The 16793-nt window shown below is 37.1% G+C and overlaps 1 protein-coding gene across 3 annotated transcripts in view; it reads left to right on the top strand.

Moving 5' to 3' along the window:
* Positions 1-16793, top strand: part of PTPRD (protein tyrosine phosphatase receptor type D) — a 2148784-nt gene that overhangs the window by 623573 nt on the left and 1508418 nt on the right. For all 3 annotated transcript variants that reach the window (XM_082470803.1, XM_082470804.1, XM_082470805.1), the window contains one exon: positions 9992-10101. The gene's annotated coding sequence lies outside the window, so the exon portion shown is untranslated. The remainder of the gene's footprint in view (positions 1-9991; positions 10102-16793) is intronic.

Below are 16793 nucleotides of genomic sequence, written 5' to 3'. Positions count from 1 at the left end.
TGAGTCACTGCCATTGGATCACAGAAATTTTTTGGGCACACTTTTTAAAATGTTTGGCTAAGTACTGCATATTTATCCTTAAAATTATACCTTTGTAAGAAATAGATGTAGCAGAGTATTGGGTCATCAGGTAAACAAATGACTCTCTAAAGAGAAGCTGGAAGTGCATGGCTATTTGACTTTTAACTTATCTCTAAATTTTGCTTTTTTCTTGCCTTTAACTTTGACATTTTTCACGTTTTCTTCAGCCATTTTATCACTAAGCACTCAAAATAACTTACTGTTTTCCAGGCATGATATTAGGTCCTGGAGATAGAGTGGGTTGAGGGCAGATAGGAGGAGAAAAGAGTGGCAGCAATAAGGGTTGCATATCTCTTCTTGAAATATTCTTATTTCACGAGGGAGGACAGCCCTGTTTAAAAACAAAACAAAACAGTGATAATTGCGCTGATAGAAAATGACAGTGCAGTTCATAAGTACAGTAAAGGGAACAACTACCTGTACTTTGAGGGGAATAGTCTCATCTTCATAAAGTTGACTTTGAAATAGGGTCTTGAGCAATGAGGACCACAGAAGGCAAACAACTAATAGATCTTAAGATCGTCAACAAACATCTTGGCGACTCTTCATGCTCTGAATTTTCATTTTTGCCTTCTCTCTGTTCCCTTAATAAAGTCAAGGGGGAAAAAAGTGATACTTTGCAAGCAGGATATTCCTTCAACAAGGAGACTATAGCTTCCTTCCAGACTAATGACGTTCCTGAATAGTCGTCTTCCTCTATTGCCACTTTTCTTGATTTGTCCTATGTAGAGATAGAGTTATTCACTCTCAGGGATGACCAATTTAATAAAATAAACTTGATAGGCACATTACTCAGATCTTTGTGAGCAAAAAATATTTGCCTAGTTTCACAAATGTTATGTGAAGAAAAGGTCTCTTCTTGGAAGATAAGTTTAGTCTTGAGAACCAAGAATCAGGATGAAAATCTAACTTGGCCTTTCACTGCTTACATGCCATAGTTTTAATTTTATTGTCATCCTGAGAGCCCATGTTAAATATAACTAGCAAAGGATTTTGACACCTAAGTTTAATATACTATTCCAAGGTGCATTGTTGAAAGCTAAATGAGGAATTGGTATAATCAAACTGCTCACCATATTGAATAAGCTTCTTCTATATGTAGAAATACATGATAAAGGGAAATGTCAACTCTTTAGCTCAACCAAGTAATTTTTTTTTCTTTTTTTTTTTTTATAAAAGATGATTTCTTTTGTGGTATTTTTAGGCTCTTGGGCTAATCTCCTTTTATATTTTCAGACATTTTCTGGTTTTCATAAGCAAATAGAACTCTCTGCATGGCCTCCAAAATCAGAATTTTCATGCATATAATCATTATTCATTCTGTCATTTACATTATAAAAAAGATAATGAGTCAGCACATATTCATAGTTTTGCTTCACAGAACATTTTGCTTCAATTAAAACATTTTATGTTATGGGGGACTCGTATGAGTTTTTACTTCTAATTTTATTGTGGAAATATCTTTGTTTCCAGGCATGAATTGGGAAAAACAACATTGGTAGCTTTAGAGCTTAGATGTCTGTCAAGGCATTAAGGAATTTATGTGAGAACCTTTTCAGCCTTTGCACTGACCAAATTGTACTCCAGGAAGCTAAAGTCTATGGGGGAGGTTTGGGGGTGCAGTAGTTTGGAGACATGCAGTTGGAAAAAAAAAAAAGTGTGTTTCCCTTCTGCAGTAAGAGGTACACATCAGGAAGAGCCAGGTGAAAGGTCAGAGCAAGCCTCAGGAGTGGATCTCTTTGGGAGTTGATAAGCAGCTATTGAACCCTGCACTTTTTCTGGAAGTTTATTTTTGCAGCTAGTTTGAAGAGTGAATTTTTCTTAAAAAATTAATTCCACACAATTTAATTGACGTCCTACATGCCACTCAATAATGTAGATCTTTTCAGCCATGCACTGACTTTGTACACCCCTTAGTTCTACTTACCAAGTTGTAATACATCCAATTGTCCATGAATTCATCTCTTTCATTCATTAAATAGGCATGCATTGAGTACTGCCCACCTACTTAGCTGTTTTGCCGAGTGCTACATATTATCAAAATGAGTAAGGACTTGCTTTGAAATTGCCTACAGCCTAGTGAGGAAGATGAGCACATAGTCAAATTATTTTAGAAATAAGGTACAAAATGGTGATTTTTGCTTGTGTGGCAAATCTTCTAAGTACTTTTCTAGAAGCAATATTTAGCCTGTGAAAGGGAAACATGGGAGAGAGGGTAGGATCCAAAAGGCTTCTCAGGCTTCAGTACATCATAGTTCTATTGTCATTCAGTTTATGTTGTTTTTAAATTAAACTAATATTTCTTGTCTAGTTACTTACATTTAAAAAAAAAATTCAGACATGAAGGTTGTTGGTTTGTGTGTTATCCTTTTTTTACTGGCTTTCAACTTATTTCCATTGTATTGAGGGTACATAATTTGTAGGATTTCTATCTCTTAACTTACTAAGGCTTGCTTTTTGAGGTAAATCTGGTCTGCATTAACTTGTGCATGAAAATAGTATACATGCTCTTCAATATCTCCCCTCTGGACTTGTCTTTATTCCTCACTATTCTAGCATCCTCCTCACCATTTCACTAAGACTCCTTTTATCACGGTTACACATGATCTCTACACTGTAAATACAATGACAATCCCCAGTCTTCATCTCACATGACTTATCAGCTAGAGTTGACACAGTTCAACATTCTCTGCTATTTTAACCAGTTTCCACTCAGCTTCTGGAACACCACTCTCTAACTTCCCTGCATACCTCACTAGCCACTTCATTCTTTGCTGGTTTCTCTTCACTCTTTGAATCTCTAATAAAAGTTGAAGTACCCAAGGCTTCAGTCCTTGGACCTCTTTCTTTCCAAACCATACTCACTCCTTATCTCGGGGCTTTTTAGTAACATCTATGTTCTAATGACTTAGAAATCTACATTTCTAGGCACTCCCCCCCCCACCCCCCATCTCAGGTACGTTTACCTAGCTCTCTATTTGACATCTTCATTTGGATGCCTAATGGGCATTTGGAAATTACCAGTTTTACAATGTATCCCTTTAATTCCCTCTAAGCCTTGCTTCAAGTAGATGCCAACACTATTTTCCCTATTGTGCTTAGACCTGAAACCATGGGGTTGTTCAACATGGGGTATTAGATGAAGCACCTCTTGGCAAATCGCATCTTTTCTATCTTTAGATACATCCATATTCTAACCATTCCTTGCTGCCTCTACTGTTTCTGCTCTAGTTCAAGCCACATTCATCTCTTTTCTAGATTGCTGCAGTAGTCTTGCTTCCCTGCTTCTGACTTTATTCCCTTTCATTCTCTTCTCAAATTCCAGCCAGAGACATCCTGTTCGGTTTCTACTCAGAAACCGAACTACTCAGAAACGGTTTCTACCCCTCCATTGGGTTGCCATCTCATTTGGAGATGTACATCTAATGCCTGTGATAACCTATTCAGTTTTAGATAATGTCTCTTCATTACTCTCTGACTTCCTCTTCTCTTCTGTCTCAATCTGTTCCTAACAAATTGGATCTCGTGCTGTTTTTTATTTGTTTTTATTTTTGGCTGCGCTCGTTGCTGTACGTGGGCTTTCTCTAGTTGCGGCAAGCAGGGGCTACTCTTCATTGCAGTGTGTGGGCTCCTCATTGTGGTGGCTTCTCTTGTTGCGGAGCACGGGCTTCAGTAGTTGCAGCACACGAGCTCAGTAGTTGCGGCACGCAGGCTCTAGAGCTCAGGCTCAATAGTTGTGGCGCATGGACTTAGTTGCTCCGCGGCATGTGGGATCTCCCCGAACCAGGGATCGAACTGGTGTCCCCTGCATTGTCAGGCAGATTCTTAACCACTGTGCCACCAGGGAAGTCCTCATGATGTTTTTTAAACAATCTAATCTCGTAGACTTTGTCCTTCATGTTTCCTGTGCCTAGAATGCTTTCTCCCAGTTATCCACAAGGCTGATGCCCTCATTTCCTTCAGGTCTTTACTCAAATTTTGACTTTGTAAGAATTTGCCTGACTCTTATCTATGAAATTGCATATACTTCAATTTTATACAAAGTTACTGATTAAAAATTTTCCAATTAAAAAAATTACAACTTCCCTCCCAGACATTGCTTACAGACTTTTGATTCTTTTTGGCCTTAGCATTAATTGCTATGTTATTTACAAAGTATCTTATTAAATTTGCCTTCTGTACTAATTTAATCTTCATAAGAAAAAACAACTTTTTTTAACTGCTATATTCTAAGCACCAAAATTAGTGCTAGCTTATGGTAGACACTGACTAAATACTTGTAAGAATTAATGAATGCTGTATTGGATTTGATACCTTGCTGCTCCTCAGCTGTGCACACTGAAACAAAGGAGTATGCAGGAAGTTTATGGGGAGTGTTCTGGGGATCAACATCTGTCAGAGAAAGGGGAAGAAAGTCGGGGTAGGCAAGCAAAATGGGCTTCAATGCGATCTCCACAAAAGCCTCAGCCAGCAACCCAGGGAGCTGTCCTGCCTTGTGACTACAGACCACACCTTTACGCTCATCATCCACTAGTCATGGGGTGCAAGGCTGCCCTTGAGGGAAGCCTTGGTGACACAGCACAGCCAGCTTAGGCCAGTTTCAAAGTGGGATGAGAACTGGGGCTGACGTTTGACAGCATTCCTAGCAGCTGGGTGGAAAGGTCTGTTCATTCTCAAAGGGCATCCTTCTCGTGTGTACTGCTACACCTACCAAGTAGGCTATGGCCTTCAGGCTGCCTCTGTGTCCTAGGAGGCCCTTCCTCCTGGGGACTGCACAGTTCCTGTTCTTCCTTCAAGTTCGTACTCAGATGCTACTGTCTCAAAGAGGCCAACCCTCTCTCTCTCTAGTTCAAGTTGAAACAGCCCCCTTCCCCACATACTCTCTCACAGACCCATGTCTTTTAATATGGTGTATTTGCTTAATTTCTTGTTTTCTGTTTCCTCCAACTAGAACACATGCTCCAAGAAGACGGATTTTTTGTCTACTTTCTTTACTGAAAAATTCACAAGCGCTTAGGACACTGCATATAGTATTCCAAATACTTGTGGAATGAATGAATGAAATGAAATGAATTTCAAGTTTCTGACTAAGCTGGCTTTGATATTTTTTAGTACTAGAATTTCTACAGAGTGATGATAGTCCTTTGGATTTCACTGATAGAGATGGAAGGCTGAAGCAGAGCCTGACTGCCCATACAAGCCTGCACTGCAGCTCACTGAAAATGTACTCCAGGACATATTTAAAAGCAACTAGGGGAAAAAGAAAAAAAAAAACCAAAGAAACAAAAAAACAACAAAAACAAAAGAAATGAACCCTGCCTATTAGGACACCCACCAATTTGTTGAAAGCACAAATTTGGTTCCTTAAAGGCTGACTGAGCTCTAAAGTCATGGGTGTAGTTTCATACTGTGTTAGGGGTGAAGAGACTTGAATTAGGCTAAGAGGCTAACAGAGTCTAACATCAGCCTTCTGCCCCACAGTTAATGCAGGGAAGCTGCGATGAAGTAGGTCGCCACCAGAGGACACTGTGGGACCTCTTTCTGATGTTTAGCTTTCCAGGATGTATAGGATTGCAGGAAGCTGGGCACAAAAGTTTGAAAAAATCTAAACATAGAGGAATATTTTGCTCATGTCGTTAATGACTTTGCTTCATTTTGAAAACACACAGTATAAGAAAGAATGTGTTGAACTGCAGCTGGAATAATAAAAATGGTGAAGGCTGATAGTAGAAATTTCACAAAGAAAGATAACAAGGGATATTGTGTATCTAAAAGATACTTAAACCCACTCATAATTTTTCAGACTGCTGGTGAGAGCGTAAATTTGTTTGATTCTCAAGGAGGGTCATTGGTCAATCTATTTGAAAGTTACAAATGCATTCACCTGTGAACTCCCTCTACATACTTGTAGGAATGTATCCTACAGATGGGGACCTATGAGATACTAACTTACTTATACTGAGTCATTTATTATAGCCTCTTAAGAACAGTGGAAGTTTTGAAAAACAAATCTTTGGGGAGTCTGGTTAAAGAACTTACAGTATTTCAGAACAGAAATACATGAAGCTGAATATGATGAAGATACTGTTTATTTGCTAGTATAAAAGACCTCAAAGTTACTTTGGGTGGGAAAAAATGCTCATAATAGTGGGTAAAGCATACAGGTTTTTTAAGGGTGGGGTGAGGAGTGAGAATACACATACATAACTCTATTTGCAGGAAGAAATTTAGCAAGGGTACACAGATGCCAGTAAATGTTGTCTTGTTGAGGGTGACAAATGGAAAGGGATGGAAGCAAGTGGGAGTGAGACTTTGTCCTTTATACCATTTTGTGAGACTTAGACTGATGCAAATTAATTACCTATTCACAAAGCAGAATATATTTAATTGGAGGGGAAAAACTTTTGGTTACTCATTGAGAGAATGTTGGTAATCCAGCTGGTTGTTTTATTACTCAAATGCATCAGGTACATAGAGGTGTTTGTAGTCAGAGTTAAGTAGTTTTTTGAGTTACTGAATGAATTCAATTAGGACTAGTGCTTCTGGCACACTTGAAATGAATGAGGTGAATTTTCCAGCAAGGCTGTCCCAGGAAAAATGACAAAGTTGCTTGGATTTTCCTTTGGGATCTCTTCAGTTTTCTTGACTTTCTTAGTCCCCACCATGAGCAATTGTTACAGGTTGATCTGCCCTATGGGCAAAGAAGGAAGGAGTTACTGAGCCTTTGCCTTATATTGTAACAGACTTAATCTAGTAATACATATTCATTTATTCACTTAATATTTATTGAGTATCTACTAAGGATCTGGCAATGAACCTCGTTCTGAGGGACAATGAACCTCCTTCTGAGGATACAGATCTGTCAGACCTAAGCTTTTCTTTCCCTCGGGGAGTTCACAGTCAACTAAGAGGACAAGCATGGTCTAATTGCTTTGTGGAGTGATGTGTGTCATGGAGAAAGAGTGTATGGTTCCCCTTTCCTGAGAGAGACCGGAGAGAGCCTTCATATCATATTACAGACTTTAAAATCTGAGTAAGAATTTTCTAGACAACAGGGGTTGGCATGGGGGGGGGAGAAAAAATTCTTAAGCAGAAAGAAGAACACTTAGGAAAATCAGACTTAAACACGTGGTCTGTTGGAACAAGGTCTGAAGATTTTAGCAAGACTGTGTGTGTGTGTGTGTGTGTGTGTGTTTACATTTTGAGAGGAATTACTGCCACTACTGCTAGTGTTAAGTACTTAGTATGTGCTCTAGCTACATCATGCCGTCTAACCTTTTTTTTTTAAGAAGAAAGATTTTTTTTTTAATTAATTAATTTATTTATTTATTTATGGCTGTGTTGGGTCTTCGTTTCTGTGCGAGGGCTTTCTCTCGTTGCGGCAAGCGGGGGCCACTCTTCATCGCGGTGCGCGGGCCTCTCCCTGTCGTGGCCTCTCTTGTTGCGGAGCACAGGCTCCAGACGTGCAGGCTCAGTAGTTGTGGCTCACGGGCCTAGTTGCTCCGTGGCATGTGGGATCTTCCCAGACCAGGCCTCGAACCCGTGTCCCCTGCATTAGCAGACAGATTCCCAACCACTGCACCACCAGGGAAGCCCTATGCCGTCTAATCTTAACAAAACTCTGAAGTACATATTATCCCCATTGTACAGATAATGATACTGACAAATAAAAAAAAAATTAGGTTATTTGTCTAGAGTTATACATGTAGGTAGAGCTAGGACTCGGATTTATATCTGATTCCAAATTTGATGCTCCAAAGTATGAATTAGAGTGTTTGCTGGATCTCTTCTGTTCTTTCAGATGCCCTCTCTACCTTTCTCCATCCTATTCTCTAAAACTGGAAACTAGCCTGGATGGAGCTTATCAACAGACTTTTATGCTCTTAGGATTCCAGTGTGGTTGGTCTCATAGGTAGTATAGGAAGGAAACCAGAGGGAGGGGAAAATAGGAGAACATTTTATCCTAGGGCTCCCTTCCATCCTGCCAGCTTGTGCTACCTGGGACTCCCAAGGAAAGATCACTGCTAATCTCCAGGAGGCCTTCTCTGCATGCCTGACTCCTAGGTGACAGTAACTGTTCCCCGTCCTTGTCCCTGCAGGCCTGGGGTGAGAACAACTCACCTTCCCTTGTGGTTTCCTTACGTAACCACCCACTGTTTTTGTTCTTGTTTTTTTTAAATAAATTTATTTATTTATTTTTGGCTGTGTTGGGTCTTCGTTTCTGTGCGAGGGCTTTCTCTAGTTGTGGCGAGCGGGGGCCACTCTTCATCGCGGTGCGCGGGCCTCTCACTATCGCGGCCTCTCTTGTTGCGGAGCACAGGCTCCAGACGCGCAGGCTCAGTAGTTGTGGCTCACGGGCCCAGTTGCTCCGTGGCATGTGGGATCTTCCCAGACCAGGGCTCGAACCCGTTTCTCCTGCATTGGCAGGCAGATTCTCAACCACTGTGCCACCAGGGAAGCCCCTCCCCACTGTTTTGTAAATAAGTTTTTATTAAAGTCTCTTCAAATAATCCTAATTTTAAAGTGCTATCTGTTTTCAGTTGGCACCATATCAACATTTAGGAAGTTATTACCTAAGTGAGAGCTGATGAAAGTCCCTTGTTGCAGTAGTTTAAGAAATGAAAGGGATAGGATGGATTCCAGATGGAGAGAAATCTGAATTTTAAGAGCACTTCAAGGAAAGAACAATCATTCTTAAGGTTTGGGTTCTATAAAGGAATCCAAGTAGGCCTTTCTTGCATGTTTGCCATTGCACTACCTAGACAGAAACTCTTAATCCAAGTGAATAACAAGATAGGACAAAACAGGTGGTTGCTAAATTGACACTTGAAGACAGGCTTTGCATGTCTTGAAGTACATGGAGCCACGTTATTCATTCACAGAGGGTGGTGCCAGGTATCAGGTGGTGAGTCAAATAAGCAATTAGTGCCAAGAAGGTATAGCAAGAAGAAAGAGGGAGCCCTGGCCGGTAGATCAACCTGCTCAGCCCTGGTTCTGAGTGTTTGGCTAGGCAGTGAGCATCAGGAGGAAGGTCAGCAAATAGCAGGAGCCCCATCATGAGATTCAGTTCAGGGTAAACTCCAGATCCCGGGGAAGGGGACAAAGGCAAAGCAAGTGCTGGCTGGACAAATGGCAGCGTGATTGGCGTACTGCTATACCTCTTGGATGTTTCCTTAAACCTCCCGATTGTGCATTGGACTGGAGTATGGCTGAGAGCACTGGGGAAATCAGGTGGCTCTAATTGTGGGGACTGGAAGGTCCTAACACACCCCATTCACAAAGGCGACTCAGCTCTGAGGTTTTTGCGAAGGCTGTAACTTTATCGAGTAGTTGAAAGGTCTGTTTTCACCTTGTGTTCCAAAGCAGCAACGCCCTGGTGCATTTGAGGAAACATGAGTGTTCTTCATCAATGTCTCTCAATTTGAGGAGTTTAAACTAGGGCAGGCATCAAACCGATGGAATTGCATTATTAAATTCTGTTTCCTACTGAGATTCCTTTTTGCGGTGGGAAAAAAAAGGAATTCTGAAAATGAAATATTGTCAACATTAGCTTCCTTCTCGGGTTTAAAAATGTATTTTGATTTACAGTCTCTGAGGACAATATATAGAAAATGGCTTCCTAAATTAACACATCAATTAAACCAAATGGAGAGTATTAATTGCACTAAAATAATAAATCTTTTATAAGGAACGTTTTATAAGAAATATCCATGGTCCCTTTGACTCACACAGGTGCTATATTAATCACTGAGGTGTGAATTATAGAGGTGAAGAGTTTATGCTTCTTTCCTTTGTGTTGAGCATTCTGATAAATGAGAGTCTAATGTGACAGGAAAAGATAACACAATGAATATGTTATTATGCTGAAGAAACATGAAAAAAATGTGACTGACACTGTATTTTGTTCCAGGTGGGAATAAAAAGCAAGCAGTTCCTGGCCCATGATAACTCTAGTTAAGGGTGTCTGACTGATGGCATGTTGGCACCAGCATTGAAGGAAGTGATGGGCTTCAGGTCCAGGTGAGTTCAGTTCTCCAAGACATAGTATGTGCATCTTTCCTACTCCTATATACACACAGTTCATAAAGTAACTCCATTGAGCCTTTTAAGATATCGGGCTATGGCATTTCTTTAAAAGATTATAGTAGTTGTAAAATTCTGTGTGCTTTAAAGTCATTGGATATTCTTTCTCTTCTTTTTAACTTTAAGTAATAGAACAGGTAGTTAAGGATGGGTTTCTTTCTGAAATGAGGGTCAATGCCTGAAGTATAAGTAGAATAAAAGATAAAACTGCATATAGTACTTGGGGGTAAGGAGGGAAGGCTATTTCTATAAGTGACCTAAGTGGGAACACAGAGTTCCCATTAAGCATTTCAAACTGACACATTATTCTAGACCCTCCTTAATGGCAGGCACCTAAGGGCTGAGTTACCCTTAAGGACCCTGAATTTTGTCACTTGCAGAGTCATGTAATTAGAGCAGACAGATAATCCAGTAATTCAAAAGAATCTTTGATTTCTGGTTTTCAAGAGATCAAAAGTAGAGGTCAAATACACCTTTTGTTGCACAGATTCTAATTATGATCCTCCCTGAGTCTGTACCTTCATGAATTCATAAGCCAAGAATGTATATATCACCTAGAGACATGAATATAAAACTTTTGTGGGTTGACTAGAGTAATACACTATAGCTTTAGGGGATGGAATATATTTTATACAATTTAATTTAAAAAATATATACTTTTTAAGATCTAGATACTAGGACTTATATACATGTCTTATGTTAAGTTATATAGAATATCTGCCTTCCACAAATTCAAAGATTAGTAAAGAAGATAAGCCAATCCCAGAATAGTATGGCAAGTGCTATAAAAGATAGAAGAACCATGCAATAAATACTTAGTCTGTTTATCAAATATATTAATAAATAACAATTCTATATCTAGTGATTTAATGTAAGAAAATAATTATGGATGCATGAAAAGATTTAAAGGATATTTCTCAGTCTGTTGTAATATCAGTGAAAATAATGAACAGCCCAAATACTTAATTGGATAGTGTTTATCAAATAGATTTTTTTCAAAGAGTGAAATTCTATAGATCTATTAAAACAGATAGTTTAGAAGGATATTTATGATATGGAAGAAGGAACAGGTATACTTTTAAAATTGAAAAAGCGGATTAAAAATTCTTTATGGATAACATTTGTGCATTTATAGAGAAAATGATATAGAAAAGAGACATACATGATTTTTATTCTATTTTTATTTTTAACACTTTTCTGATGTCTTCACAATGTATATTATGATAGTCAGAAAATACAAAACTTACAATAATTCATCAAAGTTTTTCATAAGAAAAGGTATTATAGAAGGTGGTCATGAAAAAATCATCACCATGTTTTCCAGAGATTAAAAAAAATGAGGTTACAAAACAGGATGGAAGTAAAATCCTGTACGTGTTTAAACATAATGGCATGTGTATATAGGTTATTATATGTATTAGTTCATAATAAGAAAAAATACCTAACTTTTTTGTTTAAGTAAATGAGTTTTAGATAATGAAGACAATTGATTCCTATTTAATGAAATGTGTAAAGATGCCAAAGAAGGGATAAAATTTGAGTAGGGTTTTGAAGGCTAAATATATGGAAATGTGCTTTCATTAGTATTGATAATAACTAAGTTTGACTAGTTGAAATGGATAAATGTACATATTATGCTCACTTACCTTATTCTAATTTTCATTTTGTAGAGAATTATACCATAAAGGCTACACATTGAGTAAATTTATGTTAACATATTTGTTTAAAGTTAGCATTTAGTATATCAAATTGATTATTCTATCTTTTGTCATACACTTTGTAAATATCACTGCCTTTTAAAATAATGCATCATTGTATAAGTAGTCACAATAAGAAAATATTTGTCAAATCTTTCAAAGTTACTTTCATTACCATATTATTCAATTCTTAATTTTTCTGACTTCAGTGACACATGAGTAAGTTGTACATTTATGTGAAAGTTGAAATAACTTTAATGTTTCATGTGAACATCTTAAAAAAAAAACAACAAAAAACTTTGTGAAGAATACTGGTAGTGTTCTCTTTCAAACTTCCCTGTATCTATCTTCCCCATAGACTGTGTCTCTAGACCCATCCTTTACCCTTTTAATTCTTACTGCATATTCTGCTTGGGTGATCACACTGACACCCAAGGCTTCAATATACCCAAATGTATAACTCTATATGAACCCATACTCTACTTGGTCACTAGCTCAATATACCAAATGAGTCACAGATAATCCTTTTCACCGATGTTTCTCACCTCATTCCTTCAGATTCCTTTCTAATGGGATCTCCTCTTTTCACCCTCCCCAGTATCAAATCTGAAAAAGCAAAACCCTGCTTGAAAGGCAAGAGTATATGTGAAGGGCTGTCTAGATTGACTGAGTAGGCCTGACTTATCCCTAATAGACAGGAGAAGGGGCAAGTTTGTTTTTATCAACATAGGAAAAGGGAGAAAACTTATTACCATCAATGAATGTACTTTTCATTATTGATCTTCTGTGCTTCTTCTATCCTCAATATGCACATTATAAATGTGTGAACTAACATTAAGTGGAAACTAGAAGAGGGGCAGAAAAACTCAATGGTAGTTGAGTTATCAACACATCAACATGGGTGTGGGGGACAGATATAGTATAAACTGACCTGGGTTCAAATATTTACCCTGCCATGAATGAGTTACGCAGCCCAGAGCATAACATTCTCTTTAAGCCTCTGAGGCTGAAATTACTCGTTGTTATAAATTGTTCCCATTCTGTAAGTCAACTAATAGAATGTTTGTGGAAGCCTTTTATAAATGTTTAAGCACTTTGCAGGTGTGAGCATTGATTGACTGCTACCAACTCTAAAATTATTTTACTTAGCAAAGCACACACAAATGTATATATGTATATATGTGTATACACACACACACACACACACGCATATACATACACACACACACATTATAGAGACTACTTCTACTGCAAAATGTCTTTGCTTTTCAGTAAAGTATCTTTAAGTATTTGCAGAGAAAGTTCCCTCCTTTTCACTTTACTATATATGGCCTGCCCATCAAATCAGCATGGTTCAATAGCTTAGGGATGTGTTCTCTTTGACCTTTGATCACAAAGGGAATTCAGCTCTGGACAAAATCCCAAGATAATGAGCTTCGCAACACCAAGCAACTGTCTTTTATGAAACCCACTCACAAAATAAATGTGGTACAAAAATTAAAGACACAGAATATTAAGATAACATTGATTCATTGATCTGGAAATTATTTCTAACCATATAAGATTAATAATACTCCATGACTTGAAATTTAAGCTGCAGCTAACATCACGCAGCAACGAGAATTATTTAATATTGCCAACAACTGTAGTCATGGTGAATATTTTAGCAACTGAAATTACATTTGCTGAAGTACTATAGTGAGGATATTTTGCAAACTATAATAAAATATTGGAAATTATCACAAGGTGAGAACTTTTTCATATGAATCAGTGTTCATTAGTCATTCATGAATATATGTCTAAGATAAATCAAAATATATGTTGGTCACACTGAAACCACTTAGAGTGTCAAATAATGTGTAGTAAAATTTGGGAGAATTAGATCACTGCAAACCAAAAGTCTCAACCAGGCTTATTCTCTGTCCTTTATTCACATTTCTCAAGAAAATGTGAGTTACATGAGAATACATCAGAGCTGGGAAAAAAGACACTGACTCTCAGTGATGGTTCTCAATAGGTAAGAGTTGAAATGATTCACAAAATTTTAAGCATCTACCATGGACATTGTATTTCCCTAGACCTGTGGGGTATATAGACATTAATAAAGTATTTCTGCCTTCAAGTGACTATCCTCCAGGAAAGGAGATATGCTCTATATGCAGATAGTATTAAATATTATCTTATAATGCAGATACATACTATGTATAGTGAGGTAACTATTAGTGTTAGGTGCCAAAGATAATGAGCGATCAAGAGCAGATTGTTTGCCAGAAGACAGATACATTTTGACTTGTATTAAAACAACTGTGAAGACTTCTTTGAAGCTATCTTGAATCTGATATAAATAACAGGGATGGTGTATATCAGGCATTGTAGATGGAGGGAACAATATCTGTATACATAACAAATAGGTAAGGACAGTTAGCAAGCCTTTTTTTTAAATAAAGGGTAGTAGTATTGAAAAGGATGGTGATTGATTTTGGTGGACTTCAATGTTAGCCCAAGACGTTTATTTTTATGATCTTTCTCCAGTGATCTGTGGATTTTACATTGTGTTGGACCCCTACAACATCACAGATACAAACACTTTAATTTTTTTTCTAACTTAATTTGGAAATTATATTTTATACCCATAGAGCGTATCATTGTTATTACCAATCTGATGTTCACAGCAGTATTTAAATATCAGTTATAAGCAAAATTGACCTCCAAAGTTTTATATTTTACATGCCATAACACTTTTTCTACAACACTCAATTACATGTGATTTTCTACAGTAAACATTAGTCTCAAGGTTACAAAGCAACAGTACTTGCAACTTTCAAAATTAATCTTGGAAAAAATGTTTCCTGTGATATACCATTCACACGAAACAAATAGAACTCAAATTTGTGAGAAATGTTGAAAAGGTATAGATTAAAATAAACATTTTATGGTAACATGTAGATAGTAATCTTTATCTTTCCAAACAAAGACTTGTGGGTTAAACCATAATTTTGTCTTCTCAAAGCACTTGTCACTTTCTTAAACCTGTAAGAAATTATTAAGTCATTTTTTCCCTCATTTCCTGTTCTACTCATTCAGCATATATTTGTTGAAGTAAAACATTTTTCTGAGTCCTAAGTGTCTTCTTTCATATCCTCTTTTATATATATATTCCTGCCTATTCTCTTTTTAAACTCAATTTTTCCCCTTGGCCAAAAAAAAAACAACAACACTATTTTTCCTTTTTATCATATTGTTTCCATAGTAATTCTTCTAAGATGTAAGCAGTATCTTATAGATACTGTTCTCCTAAAAAAATGGTATTTTATTTATACTGAGTTTTTGAGGGCTTGACATGGTGGCAGAATATTACAGTATGTAGAAGTATGAGATAAGAGTTAGAAACATGAAACTGAAAAACTTAGAAGTTGGAGCATGGTATTTAGATTTGAAATTTCTTCCCACTAGTAATCATTTAACATTAGAGTGAAACAGATGAAGACAAAAGCAAGAAAAAGGTTCTAGTATAAAATTGTTTTGAGACGTGGACATTGGAAGACAGGAGGATAAAGCTGAGTGAGAAGGAGTTATCTCAGATTATTAAAGAGAAGTAGGAAAGTTTAGAAGTTAAAAAAATACAGGGGTCAGTGTCATCTGCTAGATGGTGGAAAAATGATAAAAGCCCAGTAAACTCAGTATTTCTGTTTAATAAAAATGAAACAATTTTTAAAAAATATTTGAGATAAAATATAATTTTCTGGTTATCTAGAAAGGTAAATCAATCCCTTTCAAAGATCTCCTGTATATACCTCAGATACAGATACCTGATGTAAAGACCTCACATACAAAAATGTCAGCAGTTGCCCTCCTTTCCCCTGAGATCCATGGTGGATGCTTGAGATGACAGACCATGCTGAAAACTCAGACCTTGAAAATAGTAGATATTAAATGTACACAATTTATCTCTTGTAGAGGGAAAGATGCAGATTCCTGTTTGATAAGGCAATGTACTTTAATCTTAATAAATGAGAAGAATTTTCTCACATAGAATAAGTGATCTTCAACAACAAAATTTGTGATCATATCTTAAATGTGTGATCGTCTAATTCTTTTTGTTGTAATCTGCTCTAACAGTTAACACCATCTGTAATTTAGACTAATACTATTCGCTAAGGTCAGAGGTATTGGTAGTCAACGTTGGCTACTCAAATTACAGTAAACATCGGACCTGTGAAAACTCTGAAATTCTGTGGCTAACAGATAAATAGCATCTATTCAGGGTGGGCGTTGAAAGCAGGGGCAGAATGTGCTTCATTTTCAAATATTTTTAACAATGGAAACAAGTTATTTTACAAAACTTAGAGAGATATGTGACATTCTTACCCTTGTACTAAAACCCACAAAACTTTAGCTTTCAAATTTCTCTTAGACCGTGAATCTTAATTTTTAAAGCAATTGTTTTCAGAAATGAGAAGGCAACAAGAACATTTTCTGGGTTCTTTGAAATTCCTTTTGCTAGGAGATGGTTTTCCTTTCAGAAGTATGTCACAACACTGGACAATGTTTCTTTTTAAAACATCCACACAACTCAGGCAGGGAACAGACATTTCTGTGTAATCTTCAGTGCACATTATTGTTGAAATGGTTGAAGCAGTTGTGGAGCTCTAAGACTTTTTCTTAATATTTTCTAAATAGGAAAGAAACTCATCATCTAGTAATCAGACAGTATTAAGAGGCTCATAACAGCAACAGAATCACAACATCTTGCTCCACACCTGTCTGTGCCATAGTCACATTCAGTAGAAAGAATAAGCTTCAACTCTTACCTGTTTATTTTGGTAATCACCTTACTTATTCTCAGTTTATGTTTATATTGTTATCTTATCAAATCTAAACATAACCTATTAACTCCCTACTATGATACTTACAGAGGATTTAGGACAGCCA

Source organism: Balaenoptera physalus (genome assembly GCF_965194825.1).
Source record: "Balaenoptera physalus genome assembly, chromosome: 7".
In the NCBI taxonomy this organism is placed as follows: domain Eukaryota; kingdom Metazoa; phylum Chordata; class Mammalia; order Artiodactyla; family Balaenopteridae; genus Balaenoptera; species Balaenoptera physalus.
The sequence above is the reverse complement of the archived record's forward strand: the minus strand, read 5'-3'. Positions and strand labels throughout refer to the sequence as shown.